The 17205-nt window shown below is 45.7% G+C and overlaps 1 pseudogene; it reads right to left on the minus strand.

Annotated features, from left to right (window-relative positions):
• Positions 1 to 8618: 8618 nt before the first annotated feature.
• On the minus strand, positions 8619 to 14922 carry LOC100770218 (annotated as a pseudogene).
• Between the last annotated feature and the right edge of the window lie 2283 nt (positions 14923 to 17205).

Consider the following 17205-nt stretch of genomic DNA (forward strand, 5'->3'; position numbering starts at 1 on the left):
AGGGATTGCTGAAGTGTGTGACCTTAGCTCTGACATAGGCAGAGCAGTGTCACCTGAGTCTCAATTTGTTCATATTTGTCTGGCTCTTCATACTCAATGGGACCATATGGATCCAGGTGGGTCCCCAATACCCTCCACCTCCAGTTTCTGCACCGGAGAAAGTCTCTGAGATGAATGTGTCATGAGAAACGTGATACCAGAGGCCTCAGAGTTCTGGGGAGGAAGGTGTGCCCATTGCTTCTCCTGTCTCTCTCAGCTGCGTTGTTTGTTATCAGTATAGTCATTTGGGTTCCCAGGGAACCTCAAGTCAGGTTAGACCTGGTTGCTGTGAGCAAAGGGTAATGTATTAACCCAGATTTCTGTGGTCCTGTAAGAGCCGTGGCTAGTTTATGGCTTGCTGGAAGCAGATGGGGTACAGGTATGTGCTTCAGGGCTGTGGACTGGACACACCTGCTTGAATTTGAAGGCATCTTCACCTCTGGATCTGGAGCTTTTTTTTTTTTTTTTTTTTTTTTAGGACAGTGAAGTGCTTATAGCCCTATGAGTAAAGGCCAATGATGGAGAAGGCTCTTGTGTAGATTTTGAAAGAACCCTGGGATGAGCTGGGGATGAGCTGAGTGAGCATGTTTACCTCAAAATAGCAAAATGATTGCACATAGAGCAAGTGGGCCCCAATCGCTGTCCCTGCCTTCTCTGCCATGTAATGCGGGGTCAGTGAGCTCAGTTTGACTCTTATTTCCATGCTAGAAACCTTTCTTCTTCTCTTTAGGTAGTTTCTAGAACTTTAATTCTGCCCTGAAAGTTAGCTGTTGTATTTGTAAATGTGGATCTGTCTTCACGAATTGAAAATTTTAAGAATTTTTTAAAAATTATGCGTCTATGTGTATTGGGGGAGCTGTGTGTATGTGCATGTGAGTGCAGTACCTGTGGAGACCAGAAGAGGGCACCAGATCTCCTGGACCTGGAGTTACAGGTGCTTGTGAGCCACCTGTTGCCGATGCTGGGAACTGGGTCCTCTGCAAGAGCAACAGGTGCTCTTAGCTGCTGAGCCATCTCTCCAGCCTTGCCTTCACGAATTCCCTGAGTTCTGTTCATCTAAGAACTGTGTCCTGGGCCAGCTTTTTGTTTCTCCTACACTGGAGCCTAGGGGCTCACACATGTTAGGCAAACACTTCCACTTAGCCACATCCCAGTCCATGTTTTTCCTTTTGCCTTGAGACAGGGTCTCACTAAGTGGTCCAGGTCAGCCTTGAACTTACTCTGTAGCTGACGAAAGCTTTGGATTTACAGACCTCCTGAGTAATTGATTTTGTAGGCCTGCACCACCAAGCCCAGCTATGCACTATGCTTCTAAGGCACCAAAGATGCAGAAGATCTCTCTTTGTTTTCATTTGACTAATTGTGTATTGAAATGGAAATATTTGGTAAGTGTCTTAGTAAAATCCATTATTGCAATAAACCCCTTCTGTCTCTTTATCTTGTAAGCAGCTGTCAGAAAAATGTAAAATTAAGGCTGTGGAGAGATTGGCTGGTAAAATGCTTGCTGTGTAAGTCTGAAGACCCGAGTTACACTCACAGAACCAATGTAAAAAAAAAAGTAAAAACAACAAAAACAAAACAAAACAACCCAGGCATGGTGACACACATTTACAATCCTAGAGCTGGGGAGGAAGAGACAGGTGGATCCCTGGGGCTTGCTAGCCAGATGGTCTAGCCTGTTTGACAAACACCAGGTTCAGTGAGAGACCCAGGTTCAAAACACTATGTGGACAGTGCCAAGGAATGACAGCCAAGGCTAACCTTTGTCCTCAACACACAGGTGTGTGAGCATACACACAGGTATCCACATACATATGAACACACAGAAAATGTAAAACTAGACATGTGGCTTGTGTTTGTGGCTTGGATGAATAGTTAGTTACTGGGCAGCATGTGTCAGCCATCAGAACTTCTGGGGGTTCTCTTGGTTAGCTTTTGATTTTCTTGCATACCTTCTATCTTTCCTCTCTCCCTGCTGACGTTTTATGTCTCTGGGACTCTTGAAGCACATTTTGAGGACTCCCTGGGCTGATATTTTGCTTACACAGCTCATCTCCACTCCGTTTAAACAGTTAGCCCCTTCCTGGTTTTCAGCTGAGACGAACTGTCTGTGCAATGCTGCCTGTCTTTCTTTGCTAGATGGTGTAGCTGGTTTTCATTTGAGGATTTCCGTCTACTTATTTATTTATGGGTCTATCCACCTCTGTGTATTGGTATGCCATCTGGGACAGGTGCCTTTGGAGGCCACCACACTTCTTTTGGGCTTATGACTGACTTTGCTTTTGTGCTTTGCTTTCCTCAGGAGTTGGTGAGCTTCTGTGTGAGGCATAGGTGTTCCTTCATACGTGGTCAGTCTTGACTGTGAGACTCCACCTCCTGTACGTGGGATCTCTCTCTCTCTCTCTCTCCCTCCCTTCTTCCTTCTCTCCTTCACTCACTCCTTTCCTCCCTCCCTCCATCCCTCCCTCCTTCCCTATCACAATCTGTGCCCAGGAATGGCAGAGGACTCATGACTGGCTGGGTACTCTGGTCGGGATAGCATATGGGTCCCTAGAAAGTTGAATGCTTGATTTCAGTCCCGGATGGTGCTGAGAGACAGTGCTGAGAGACAGTCGAGCCTTTAAGAGTCAGGACCTAGCATGAGGCTTAGGTCATTGGGAGGAACGGCCTAGAGTGGAATTGTGGGATTACACTCTCTTCTTCCTTCTTGCCTTCCACACTCGGCCTTGAAGTGAGCCAGCCCTCTCCATGTGCCCGCACCATGATGTGCCATGCTGCCACAGGCCCAAAGCAACCAGGTTGGTTGATCAAAGACTGAAGCCTGTGATCCAAAATATACCTTTCTTCTTCTTAAGTTGGTTTATCTCAGTTATTTGTTACAATAACAGATAGCTGACTAACACAGAGTACTTGACAGTAGTCTATCTCCTTGGTTTTGGGGCTCCCTCTGTGGGATCTGTGCGTGCATCTGGAGGCATCTCTTGGAGAAGCTGTCTCCTGCTGCTCAGCACAAACAAGGGAGGCAGGTGCAGCTGAGGCCCCCTGGGGTTCTAAATATGGAACCCACTCACCCACCACAGTCTTGCTCCCCATCCAACTTACCCTCTGAGCTGGGGCTTAGTGCCCCAGAAAACTGCCCCCCACCATCTTAAGCTGCCCCCAACCCTGTATACCTTGGACTATGGTCTCCTTTCTCTTACTTCCTGACCTTTTTTTTTTTTTGCTCTGCTTTAGAAACTCTCAGAACATTTGTCTTGGGATTCATTTCATCTCTTAGAGATGTACATATTCCTTCCTTAAGGAAACATTTCCTCTTTGTTTCCTAGGACTGGGGACATGGACACTTTGGGCAGGAAACTGAACATGTGTTCTTACACTTTCATCCTGGGTCAGGTTTTCATAAAGAAATGACAAGTTTCTTGTTTCCTTCTTACTAATTATAAGCCTTGTCAGCACAGCTCTGAGTGTGTGTGTGTGTGTTTGTGTGTGTGTACTCTGGGTCCTTAGCTTGTGACTCTGTTGGGAGGTGTTAGAGTCCTTGGGCTTAGGATATCCTTGGAAATGTAGGTTACTAGGGGACAAACCAAGTGACCACACACACTCTTCAATGACTCTTCAGCCTGCTTGACTGCCCTGATTTTCCTTTGCTTCCAATGCCCTAATGCTTCCAATGACAGTTGCATAGGGGGCCACCTTGAATATAACTGCTGTCTGAATGTCTTCGTCTGGAATGCATATAATAAAAGAGTCCCCATTTGGTTGTAATAGAAGATGGGACCCTTAAAAAATAATGATGAATGGGATTAGTGTCCTAAGGGACACCCTAGCTAGGGGGATGGCTAGCCTTTTCATCCGGTGGCCACAGTGAAAAGTGCTGGCTAGGCATTGCGGAAATCCTCACTCATGCCAGGTCTCCTGGAGCCTTGACAGTCCAGCCTCCAGGGCTGTGAGTTAATGAGTCACCCAGTCTGTGGCAGTTTCGCTACAGCATCCCAAATGCATGAAGACCAGGGCCATGTAGACGCTTCCCATGAGAGAGTACTGGCAGATTGCAGGGTGGCACTCAGGGTCCAACTGACAAGGCATGTCTATCCTCGGTTCCCAGCACAGCCCAGTAAGTGCTCCACCACAATGAGTCCTTATAGGACAGGAATGTCACAGTCAGTTCAGTTAGTCCCACTGGTAGCACTAAACATGGCTGCATCTTCTCACACCCCAGGATCTTCGAACACACACCTTTCATACAGTGCAGGTGGCCTTACCTCATCAGTGCACAACGCCTTTAGATCTGATAGGTGCTGTACTGCCTGATCCTATTCAATTTCTCCACCTCCCCTGTGGAGATTGCCTTTTATTTGTGTGTGTGTGTGTGTGTGTGTGTGTGTGTGTGTGTGTGTGTTGTGTTTATGGAGATGTACCTGGGTCATGTATATCCTGGCAATTCGGGAGTTACCTCCCAGGCTGTCTGAAGTTTATCTTCCCAGCTGTCAGAAACAAGTTCACCCCCTTAACCAGGTCCTTCAAAACGCTCCATGCAGCTACACTGCCCTCTTGTGTTCATAGCACAATAGTGTGGCTACCTCACTAACCAAGAGAAGTTCAGATTGTTTCCCAAGCCAGCTGGACTTTTCTCTGGCCTGCCCTAGGCCCTTCTGGGCCCTTTGAGTATACTTGGAAGGTGTCTTACCTATGGTGTCTATTGCTGTGAAGAGACACCATTATCACGGCAACTCTTTTTTTTTTTTTTTTTCCAGGCAGGGTTTTTCAGCCCTGGCTGTCCTATAAGTAGCTTTGTAGACCAGGCTGGCCTCCAACTCAAAGAGATCTATCTGCCTCTGCTTCCCAAGTGCTGGGATTAAAGGTGTGCACCACCACTACCCAGCAGACCATGGAAACTCTTACAAGGAGAAACATTTAATTGGGACTTGCTTACAGGTTCAGAGGATTAGTCCATTATCATCATGGTGTGACATGGTGGCGTTCAGGCAGACATGGTGCTGGAGAAGTAGTCAAGTGCCCTGCGTCTTGGCTTGCAGGCAACAGGAAGTGGTCTGAGACACAGGGCAGTGTCTTGAGCTTATATGAGACCTCAGAGTTGGCCTCCACTGTAGTGGCATCTTGCTTTGCCAGTGAACTTGAAGTGGTGGCTACATCCTATGGGCGTAGCTTTGGGTGTGCCAAAGCGGTGACCCCTTAAAAGGAAGAGGAGGGGCTGGCTGCTCTTTTGGGTTGCTCGGTGAGAGCACCCAAAGGGCAGAGACTGCATCTTTTGGAGCAGGAAGACCTTGGTGGTTATTTACTCTGATCTGTGTAAGTGCTTCCCTAATAAACACCTAGTTATCATTTATCTTGGGTCTGGTGGACTCATTTAAACCCAACCTTCATTCCACAGTTACATACTTCCCTCCAACAAGGCCATGCCTCTAAACAGCGCCACTCACTTTGGGGGCCATTTTCTCTCAAACCACCACAGAAGGGTGTATCTTCATACATTGACCTGCAGGTGTTGGCCAGTGGCTGGAAGTGTGTGAGGGGGCTTCTGGAAGCCTTTGTTCCTAGGTCCACCCAGGCCTGGCAGAATTCAGGGAACGCCAGTTTACACCCTCAGTGGTGTAAATGAGTGCTCCCTCTCTCTGTCTCAACAGTTCTGATGGGAGCTTGAGTCAAACTTGTGATGAAAATTTCTCTCCCGGATTGTCACAAAGGAGATACGTCCCTCTGTCCTGCTCTGCCCCACACTTGGAAAAGGACCTCAGGGTTGTGGGGAAGGAAACCTTGTGGATTTTTTTGGGGAAGAGCCTTCTGGGTAAGGGGAACAGCAGTTGCAAAGTGAGGCGGAAGTGGGTGGGACAACAGCGGGTTATGTGGGAGGAACAGGAGAGGAGGGCAAGGATTGGAGGAAGCAGCCACGGGGGGGGGGGGCTCAGAGGTGCACTTTGATAGGACTGATTTTGACCCCATGTACGAGGAAGCCACTTCCCTCAGAATGCTGAAGCACTTGACCTGCACTGGGGAGGAAGCCGGAAGAAGAGCTATGAGGCCACTTGGATTCTCCTGTACTCAGAAGCTGTTTGTGTTTGTGTCTGCATTGTTTCAGTTTGCTTTTCCAACACACTGTCTAGAGGAGAAAACTGAGGTTCAGAGAAGGGGGACAATTCTCATTGGCCAGAAGACCTGGATGGAGTCTCTGGAGGTTCCCATGGGAAGGATTGAATGTGTGTATGTGGGGGATATATTTGCCTAGGTGGAGTGTTGTGGGAGTGTTGGCCCTAAAGCAAAAGAGACAACCCGAGCTCGTTTGCAGGGACTTGTATATTATGACTTACAATTGGAAGCTAGAATTTAAAGCCTGGTGTCTGAAAGATATTTGAAAAAAATTTAAACTACATATATGTATTTATTGCATTGTGCATGTGTTTGCATGCACATATACAGACATGCGTGCAGAGGTCAGATAACAACTTTTGAAAATTGTTTTTCTCTACCAGTGGGTCCTGGGGAATTAACTCAGGTCTTCCAGCTTGGACACGAGCACCTTCACCTGTGGAGACATTTCTCTAGCCCATCAGCAAGACGTTAAAGGAAATGGTGGGGAACTGACAGGGCCTGCATTTTCAGGAGCCTGCAGAGCCCAGCTCTACTGACTTCCTGCCAGGGTTCAGGTCATTTGCCTCATTGTAGCGCAAGGGAAATCTGAGGGAAAAGACTCCCGGGCTTGCAGTTGCAATCATGTCTCTTTGTTGTTCTGCTTTAATTCTAATTTTCTTGCCCTAATTGTCTATAATTTCTTAGCCCTAATTCTCTGTCTCAATTCTAATTCCAATTACAAATATCTGTTCCAATTCATTTTGTTCCAATTATTCTACATTTCTTCTTCTTCTCCTCCTCCCCTTCTTCATTTTCCTACATTCTTTATTCTTCTACATTCTTTACTCTTTATTTTTATTTCTCTGGTAACACATTCCCAAGTGTGTGTGTGTGTGTGTGTGTGTGTGTGTGTGTGTGTGTGTATCCTTTCATTAGCAACTTGTTAGTAATAAAAAACTACAAGGAAAATTCTCAGGGACACAGGCATTCTTTGAAGATATGTAGCAAAACTTATCAGCTAGTTTGTAGCTAACCATAGCTGCAGCTGTGGGGAGGTTCTGGCCCCCGCCCCTCTCTTTTTAAATTGTTTTATTTGGGAAAAGTGCTTCTTACAAAAGGGCAGCTGCAAAATACAGAGACCTCTGCAACTATGACTTGTTTTTCTTAAGTGAAAGAATGGGTGGGTTCCAGGGAAGCAAGGCAGAGGGACAAATGCGAGCATCTCAAGTTATTTCTGGAAACAGAGCAACAAAATGCAAAGGTGAAATTCCTATCAAGGAATTGTAGCAACTCAACTTTCGCTTGTCTTGTGGGTGGCTTTGCCCTCCCCCTTCTTTAGTGGGAAAGGGGTCTATGGCTACTGCAAATGATTCCTCTAGTACAAGCCACACCTCAGTTTGGAATCCATCTGTCTACTTTCAAAGCTCAGGGATGGAATGAGGCAGACACTCACAAAACAAACACAGCACCAAACACAGAACTCTGTAATAGGTCCCCTCAAACCAGGACAAAGGTTTGTCCAAAAAGTGCCTCAACTGAAAAGGCTAGACCATAAAACATTCACTACAATGTGTGTCCAAGACCCAGCTTGTACTGATAAGGGACAAGCAGGTCATTTAACTTCTATGGCTGGTCCCTTTATTCTAGCATACAGACAGACAGACAGCTACTAGCACTGCTATAACTAGCACTGCTATGTTAACAACTATGGACACATTGCTTGGCCCTTTATGATATACCTGCCACACACGGCTGAAACCACTGATCCATGTCTGCCCACTAAGGCTAAGAATACTGCACCTATGCACAGATGGGAAGCTGCTGGCGTGCTCGCTCACGCTCTACCACCAAGTCCATGGCTCCTCAGGAATTACCTTCCAACTCTGCACCGAGGGAACGCCACTGCATCCTTCATGAGTTTGTACATCAACCTCCAGCAATACATTTGCACCTGGCTCTGGTCACTCAGTAGTATTCCTTGCATGCAGTTAAGCAAGAGTCCACACCGCAGGACAAGCACACGTGACGGGTCACAGGGTAGGGGACAGATAGAAAATCATAAAGGTGCAGATCTCACAGGAGCCTCAAGGAGCCCTCCCACATCTAGCACAGAGAGCAACTTGTCAGCTTAGGTCCATTTTCCCCCAATTACCCCTATTTTTGGACCCCAAAGCACACTCAGTGCTTTTCCCTTCGAACTTGGGGTCTCAAAAACGGATTGCAAAGTCCATGAACACACCTGGCTGAAAACAGATGGCACAACAAACCTACACTGTCTGACAATTAAATTCATGTTATAAAAAACTAACTAAGATTTATTTTGTAACTTTTTGAAACAGAAAACAACACACTCTTGGGGAAAGGTGAGGGATAGAGAAGCAGGCCCTGGGTAGTAGTGATCACAACAGCACCTGGAGTTTGAGAGGCCTGCCTAGGAGAGCCACATACACTGCCACACAGCACAGTGGACAGTTCACACGCCATGCAAGCTTCTATAGATCCAAGTCATAAAAGTCCTCCAGCTCATGTGAAACAAGTCCCACTCATCCTCAGAGTCTGTCAGCTCATTGTCCCCACCTGCAGCCAAAAGCATAAGCAACATCTCACCCAGCTCAAAGGTGACAACCTCCTCTTCGTTGTTGTCAAAGGGGTTGTTCTCTCTCTCCTCAGCGAGCTCCCAGAAGTGGCTCCTTCGTTGGGCCAGGTATCTGCTTGATGCTCCCACTTTCTGTCTCTGTGGCTCCTCTCTATGGCCATCAGGGTATGCATGCTTGTAAAAACAGTTCCCTCCAAATGGGCGGCTCCCACGTCCTTCATCAAAATACCTGCATGCCTTGTTGCTCATGGCCTCCTTGTATTTCTGAATGAGTCTCTGCTTCTCTTCCTTCTCCTCCACCCAGTACCCACTGGGAATGACAAAGTTAGATGTGATCCGGCATTCAGGGCAGGACTTTATGATCTTGCTCTCAAATTGCTTAGCACTTCTCCATTTGCAGATATACTGCAGAGACAGTAGGTGTGGTTGCAGTTGGACAGGATCCCAAAGCGGATCTCGCTGGGGTTGGCTTTATCATTGACCACCTCCATGCCTCCATGCAGATCCCACATACCATGTCCTTGCTGCACTGCACAGCAAAAGAGAGCTCCATGTCCTTCTCATGGGCCTCAATGCAAGATTTTATGTGTTGTGACCTCTAGGCAGCATCCATTGGGTGCAGGACCTGCAGCTGGCCCCCTCGTAAAGGGGCTGCTACAGGTTACAAAGGGAGAAAACTAAACCATTGAGAGATCTAAGGAATATGCAAAGAATATGTGCATTATTTTACATTTCTTAAGTGTGATTAGTAATATCTGGGCATGGCTAGTCAGTTAGGTTCTATTGATCTCTTGAAGGACTATGATATAACAAGGACAGACACCTGCAATTCCAGTCTGTGAAAGTTTCTCCTGTGATCACTCCACAAGAACTTCCGTCAGGAAGTTAATTACAGAGAACAGGCGTCTAAGCTTCTCATCCTAAAGTGGAGCACACAGTGCAGAGAGAAGTCATCTGTCTGACCATCCACAAATATATGTGCCCGGTGGATGGAATATTTTTGCAAGATAAACACACAAGCAGTGGGGGAAACACCCAAAGCTATTCTTAGGGAAGAAATGAAGTTGACTCATGAGAGAAATTACACACAGAGACAAACAGTTATCCACAGACAGTGACCCCCATGGCTGTGCTAAGTGGGGCTCCCCATCAGAGAGTCGCTCATCTGGTAGGTCAGCCTGTTGAACACCAGTTGTCATTTGCTGTAACTCTCTCGGTCTCCAACACTTCACAGCTGTTCTCAAGATTCCTTATGTGCCAGGCCTGGCAGTGTACACCTATTTATCCTAGCACTTGCATACCATGGGGTTGAGGCTAGCCTTGCCTACATAGTGAGACTTCTGTTTCAACAAAACAAAGAAAAATTCTCAAAGGTGATGAAATAGAGAGAGATAGGGCCAGTAAAGGTGGCTCGGGGGTGAAAGTTCTTGTTGACAAGCCCGATGACCAGAGTTCCATCTCTGGGACTCACATGGTAAAAGGAGGGAATTGACTCCCACAAGTTATCCTTTGACCCCCACATGTGTACAACACACACACACACACACACACACACACACACACACACACACGCACACACACACATACACATGCACACACATACATTTTTTAAAAAAACAGAGAGATGGTCAGTAGGAATAGGGATTGGAGGGTCAGTTAAACAGGGGTCAAAAATCCATGGGGAACCTGTCAACTGTCTGAAATAGATTTGAGCTATTCTCAAGAGAAAACCAACATGCTTTGGAAACAATTCAGAAATTGGAAGAGAGGGAGGGAAGAAGGGGGCTAAGGAGGAATATGACATTTTATTTTCTATCTCCTTTATTCTCTAGAACAGTAGCTCTCAACCTCTGATTTGTGACCTCTTATCTCCAAAAATATTTACATTATGATTCATAACAATATCAAATTTATAGTTATGAAGTAGCGAAGAAAATAGTTTTATGGTTGGAGGGTCACCACAACATGAGGAACTGTACTAAAGGGTTGTAGCATTAGGAAGGCTGAGAACCGCTGCTCTAGAACATTTTGCTTGGTTTGAGAGGGGCAGTAGGCATTGGAAAAGTGTTTGTGGGGCTGGAATTCATCAGGGACGTTGCTGGCCATGTCCTTGGTTCATTCCTTGAAAGAATGACATCTCCAAGTGAATCACGTCTCCCGGCCAGGGCAGGCGCATCTTCAGCTCACTGGGCCTTTTGTACAGGACGCTGTGCTGACTGCAGTGCCTCTGGCTCCTGAAGAGTGAGTCTATTATGTTAGCAATTATGGCATTTTCTAAATAAATACCAGCTGCTTATCTCCCTTCATCTCTTAAAATTCTGTCTGTGCTTCGGAGCTTTTCCTGACGAAGCATCCTACCTCGCCTTTCACTTTCTCTTTTCTCTCCTCCTCTCTCCCACGTCAGGACGTCAGTGTTTCTGCTCTGACACTCTGAGTGTGGGTGCAATGGCAGATGAGACAGTATACATCATGGGCTTGGGAATCAGACACCTGGGTTCGAATCTGGCGCCTGCAGCATGCCACCTGTGCAGCCTTGAGATGATTATTTAACCTCTTGGTTGTCTTCTTGGCACCCTCTTTCTCATAAGTAAAGTGGGATAAGAACACACATTTCTCAATGTGGAAGTTGAATGAGATAATTGACCACAGAGCTTGGTGATTTGACACGTGCTCCAACAATTGTGATGAGGGTGGTTCACGCTTCAATAATCTTTTAATTAATTTTAAATTATTATTGAAGGGCTGGGGAATGTGACTCGATAGTAGAGCATTTGCCTAGATTGCATGAGGTCCCGGGTTTGATCCCCAAGGCAAAACTATATCATCCGTAAACTACTATCTATTATATCATTAATAAACTATAACTAAAAACATTAAAAGCTATTTTGGTTTTGCTGGATGCAATTCTGTGCAGTTGTGCTACTGTATTACTCAGGAGACTGGAGCAGGAGACTCACACTCAGGAACACAATCCAAGAATGCAGTGTAAGGAGCTGAGATGAAAATTGAAGACATAGACACCCTGTTCATTAAATTACAGCAGAAAACTGAAGATATAGAAACCCTATTCATTAAATTACAGCAGAACAATTCCCAAACCTAGGGAAAATACAAACAGCAAACTAGCCCCAGATAGACCAGACAGAAAAGAATTTCTCCACAACATACAAAATGCCAAGACTACAGAACAAAGAATATTAAAAGATGGAAAAATGCCAACTCAAATATAAAGCCCAGCCCATCAGAATAACACCAGGAAGCCTTAAAAGCTAAGAATTCATGCAGTGATATATTTTAAGCCTTGAAAGTAAATAATTGCTAACGAAGATTATTATATCCCATGATCTTTAAAAGACTGATAGGGAAATAAAGACCTTGTCAGACAAGTACCAAATAAAGAACTTTGTGACCCACCAGTTACAATGCAGGGAAGAATAGGTTTCATGGGAAGAATCAATGAATAAATGAGAATTAGGAAATAATCATATCTAAAACTGTGACTAGGGGTCTATCTTGAATAGCTTAGAACAAAGAATATTTGAATCAACCAGGAAAAATGGCCAACAGTATTACCTGTGTGTGTGTGTGTGTGTGTGTGTGTGTGTGTGTGTGTGTGTGTGTGTGTGTTTCTCTCCTCTCTCTATAAGTAACATAATGATATAGACTAGTGGACTGAAAGAAACAAAAACCAAAAGACAAAGCAAACAACAGTTCAAGACTCAGGTTCTTGTCCTCTGTGAGAGACGTACCTCACAGGCAAAGACACACACAGATACAAAGCGAATGGGTGGAAGTCAAGGTGCCAAGCTGACAGCAACCAGGAGTTGCTACACTCAGATCTGATCATGCAAATGACGGACAAAATTAATTGGACATAAACAAAGCACTGCATATTGATAAAGGGAAAATCCATCAGAGAAGGCATCACAGTTGTAAATATATATGCAACAAACTTTGAAAAAAAATCATTTTCATGAACTAGCACTGTTAGATGTAAAGGAACAGATATGTCTGGATATAACAGTGTGTGATTTCAATCCAAATAGATAATTCAGACCAAAAACTCTTTCGGTTAAACTGCAATAAAGATCCAATGGATTTAAGAATCATCTACAGAACATGTTTCCCAATAGCTGTGGAATACACATGCTGCAGGCCACAGATAATTCTCTAAATGGAGTAAGACTTGGCACAGAAGTTCAATGGTTTATTTTATCAGATTGTAATGTAACAAAACTGGACATCACACTAACAGAAACGACTAGTACGGGGAAATTAAACAAAATGCACTTGAAAGATTGATAGGGTCACTGGAAAAATCAGGGAAAAAATTGAAAGAATTCTTAGAAGAAAATGAAAACAACTTACAACTTATCAGAATGGTTAGTTTACAGCAGAGGCAGTCCCAGAAGGAAAAATATAGCTATGAGTGATTATGCTAAAAAATTAAGAGACTTTTGGGCCATCAAGGTGGCTTAGAGGGTAAAGGCACTTGGAGCCAAGGCTAGATGATTTGCGTTCAGACTTCGGGATCCACGTGGCAGAGGTAGAGAACCTGACTCTTATCGGTTGTCCTTGGGGCTCTACATGTGCATCATGGCATGTGTGCATATGTGTGTACATGAGTGCATGCATGCACATACACATACCCTAAATAAATAAATGGTAAAAGTCAACATCTAAATAAATAACTCATTAACTTATTTTGAGGTTCTAGATAAACCAGAACAAGTTAAATCCCAAATCAGCAGATGGAAAGGAACAATGAAGCTAATGGAAGAAATCAATGAAATGGATACTGAAAAACAATACAAGGTGCCAGAGAGATGGCTCAGTGGTTAAGAGCACTGGCTGCTCTTCCATCAGAGGACCTGGGTCCAATTCCAGCACTCACATGGCAGCTCACAACTGCCTGTAATCCAGGTTTCCAAGGGATCTGATACCTCCACACTTGTAGTGCGTACACACACACACACACACACACACACACGTAACACAAATAATAAAAACCCAAGGACAGATATTGGGGTTCAAACTTCAAGCTGAAAATCAGAAAAGCAAAGCAACCTAGCCCAAGAGATTTCTCACTTCTACCAATGCTCAGACTGAAGGGGCGATTGTGCCCTCTGATTGCATCTCCACACTGCCCTGCTCTTCTCAGAATGCAATCCCAGACTGCTGCCTCTCCTCAACATGGCTGGAGACTAATTCTTCACATAAGGCCCTTTGCTTTTTTTTTCTTTTTCCTGGTGCTGAGATTAAAGGTGTGAGATCCCAGGTGCTGAGATCACCTTTTTGTGAGCCATTTCTCTTTAGTTCTGGATCAGTTTCATGTAGCTCAGTGTGACCTTGAACTAACAGAGATCCATCTGCTTGTCTCTTGAGTCCTGGGATTAAAGGTGTGTGCCACCATCGCCTGACTCTATGACTTGTGGCTATCTTTGCTTTCTGTACCCTCAGACAAGCTTTAATAAATTACAAATAATATATCAACACACACAAATAATAAAAATAAATCTTAAGAAGAAACCTAAAACAAGATGGAATGATGCCTTAAGAACAACATCCAAAGCTGACCTTTGGCCCCTACATCCATGTGCACATGCACGCATGAACACCCACACATAATGCACTCTCATAAGCATATACGCATCTGTGTATCATGGTCTTGCTGAGGGTCCACGGAGTTCTGAGCATGTTGAATGTGGGCTGGACTAAGCCATAATGTTTGGTGAGTTATGCATTGCCAATACGTTTTGATTTAAATTATTTAACTTAACGCAGTGGGTTTTGGGGGCCATCTCTCTGTGGTAAGTGAAGAACCTGAAGACTGTGGGGGTGCAGGGCTGAGCAGAGGGACCCACAGACAGGGGGATCTTGGAGCAGAGATATTGGTTCTGGCCTCAGGGAGTCACAAAGCCAACCCTGGACACTGTGGGACATGAACTTTCCAGGGCTGATTGAGGCTACACAGAATGGAAGCTTGCGTCTCTGTGCTCCCAAGACATTTGGTGCTCCCAAGGCATTTGGTGCTCCCCAGCTGGAGGTGGGTGGTGATTTTCACTATGCTGGGCAGCTTAATTGTTGCTGGCAGAAGGACTGACCTGCTGAGCCGCAATGGATGCAACATGAAGATGCAGCCGGGCATTGCTGTGACTAAGTTCTCTGAAGCCAGTGATGGCATATTCCTCCCGGGACATGCTCCGCCAAATACTGGCACACAGTGGCATATTGGAGGACTAGGGACATGGGATGTACCCTGTGTAACATCTGGAACAGGAGCTAGGCCTTTATTATCCCACCCACAGGCCAAAGTACAGTATCTTACAACTCGGAGCTCTATGGCCTGAACTATGATATTTTCATGTGTCTTTTAAATGCTTTGTGTCCACCCTGCATTGACTACGGTCTCATGGACCACACAGCATTTCTCATTCCATCCAAGTCTGCTTTTCCACGAGACTCCTGCAAGGCTGTGCCTTTTCTGATTAAGATGGTTATTGGGCCTGGCGTCCAGAAGGGGGAGATAGAGGACAGTGGAAAGAACGCCCCGATTTAGCTCAACAGCTGCATCTGTCCTGTCCTTGCCAACATCAATGAGACCTTTTGGTGGAGCTGTGCTTGAACCCCTAAGGCAGAGCCAGCTTTTCCTGCACCCCACTTCCCTTCCCTCCCCCTGCCCTTCCTGTCCTGTCCTGGTCCCTTTCCCCTTTGGTTCCTGTTTTCGCCCACTCCTGTCTTTCACCTTTTCCTGCCTCAGGACCACCCTCCTCCCAATTCCCTTATGGTACCTGAGTTGCTCTTGGAGTAGGAGGCTGCTTGGGGACCAGGGAGGAAAGGTAGCAGGAATAAAGAAAGGAGGCAGGGATGTGATGGGCTGGAATGGGTCTCACAGCCCCTTGCCTGGGCTTCCTCTGGCCTGGTTCTATGTCTTTGAGGCCCTTGGGCACCAACAGTGGCTTCCCATACCCTCTCTATAAGAGGAGTAGTGCAGGACTGACCATCATGGGAAAGCAAGCTCACTGTCCTGGCCTAAGTGTATGGACCACTGAGGAGGAAACCAGGGCACAGAAGCTAGTGTGGCCTCTTCAGAGCAACGCAGGCAAGCAATGCAGTCAGACTCGGCAGTCAGCATGGGCTGCTGCCAACCTCAAATGTCCCCAACAACAGCTTGTCTCCACATGTGGCTATCTGACACTTGGTGTGTGTGTGTGTGTGTGTGTGTGTGTGTGTGTGTGTGTGTGTGGCTCATCTGTGTGCTATGGATTTAAAACCCACATGCTGGGTTTTAAAGAATTAGAAGGAAAAACTAAATATAAAAGTACGACACTAATGCTGTTTTATATTAGCAATGTGCTAGCATGATTAGTTTTTAGGTATATTGCATCAATAATAGCTATTACAGTTAATTGCACCTTTCTACACTTTAAGAAATACAAGAAAATATAAAGTTGCAGATGTAGCTTACATTATAGCTTTAGTGGTCAGCACTGGTCTGGAATTTATGCCCCACCCCCTACTTGTTTTTCTTCTTCCCTTTTACTTTTAAAGAGACAGGCTCTCTATATGTTTTCCAGTCTGGTGTCATACTCCTGGGAGCAAGAGAGATCCCCGTGCCTCAGTTTCCTGAGAAGCTGAGACTACTGACATATGCCACGAAGCTTTCTTTGCTTTCAGAATTTATTTTAAACTGCCCTATTCTACTGTGTGCATTTAGACATCTTGCTGTGGCTAGATGACTAGGTGGCTGCTCTTGTCATCCTGCAAGGAATGAGGCTGTGTTAGAATTTTCTCCTGGGGAGATAAAAGCAACATCTACCCCACCTCAGAAGATTCCCAAGAACAAATCGATGTATGTGCTCTACCAACATTCATCCTGGGAATCAATGTGTTTGTTAGGATCACTTATAGAGCGTGGGTGAGGGGTTATGGGTAGGAGCGAGGGGGGCCGTAAAGCAGCCTCAGAGGAAGGACTGTGGCTAGTGCGGATGGAAGCTCCCCCACAGCTGCATAGATGGAGCCCCTTCCTGTTTTCCTTTCCTAGCCTCTATACCCTAGCCTCTCCACCAGAACCCCCAACCCTGGAGGCCATTGTATTCATTCCTTAGGGCAGAAATGAATACGAATGGCTGGTAGGAGTGGCTGGAAACTCAGGTGAGGGCCCAATGACCGACCCACTCCTTCTATGAGGCAATGTCAATCACCAATAAGCCTAATTGTGAAGGACTCTGCAAGTAGGCACAGTTGATGAGACGAGCATGGTACCTGCTGTGCTCTCAGGACTGGGCTCCCAGGAGGATTCCAGAGCTGGAAAGACTATGCAGAAAAGCTCCAGTGGGGCTTCTGTAGGTCCCCCCACCTGCACTCAGTGGTACCTTGAGGTGATGAAGGGAACCACCTTTGGGAACCACTCCAGTGGTTAGCATTGAGCAATGCAGCCATGGAGACTGTGGCCTGAAGACAAATGCAGGGGCCTGGGGGTA

The sequence above is a fragment of the Cricetulus griseus genome, chromosome 2 (assembly GCF_003668045.3).
Source record: "Cricetulus griseus strain 17A/GY chromosome 2, alternate assembly CriGri-PICRH-1.0, whole genome shotgun sequence".
NCBI classification, from domain to species: Eukaryota; Metazoa; Chordata; class Mammalia; order Rodentia; family Cricetidae; genus Cricetulus; species Cricetulus griseus.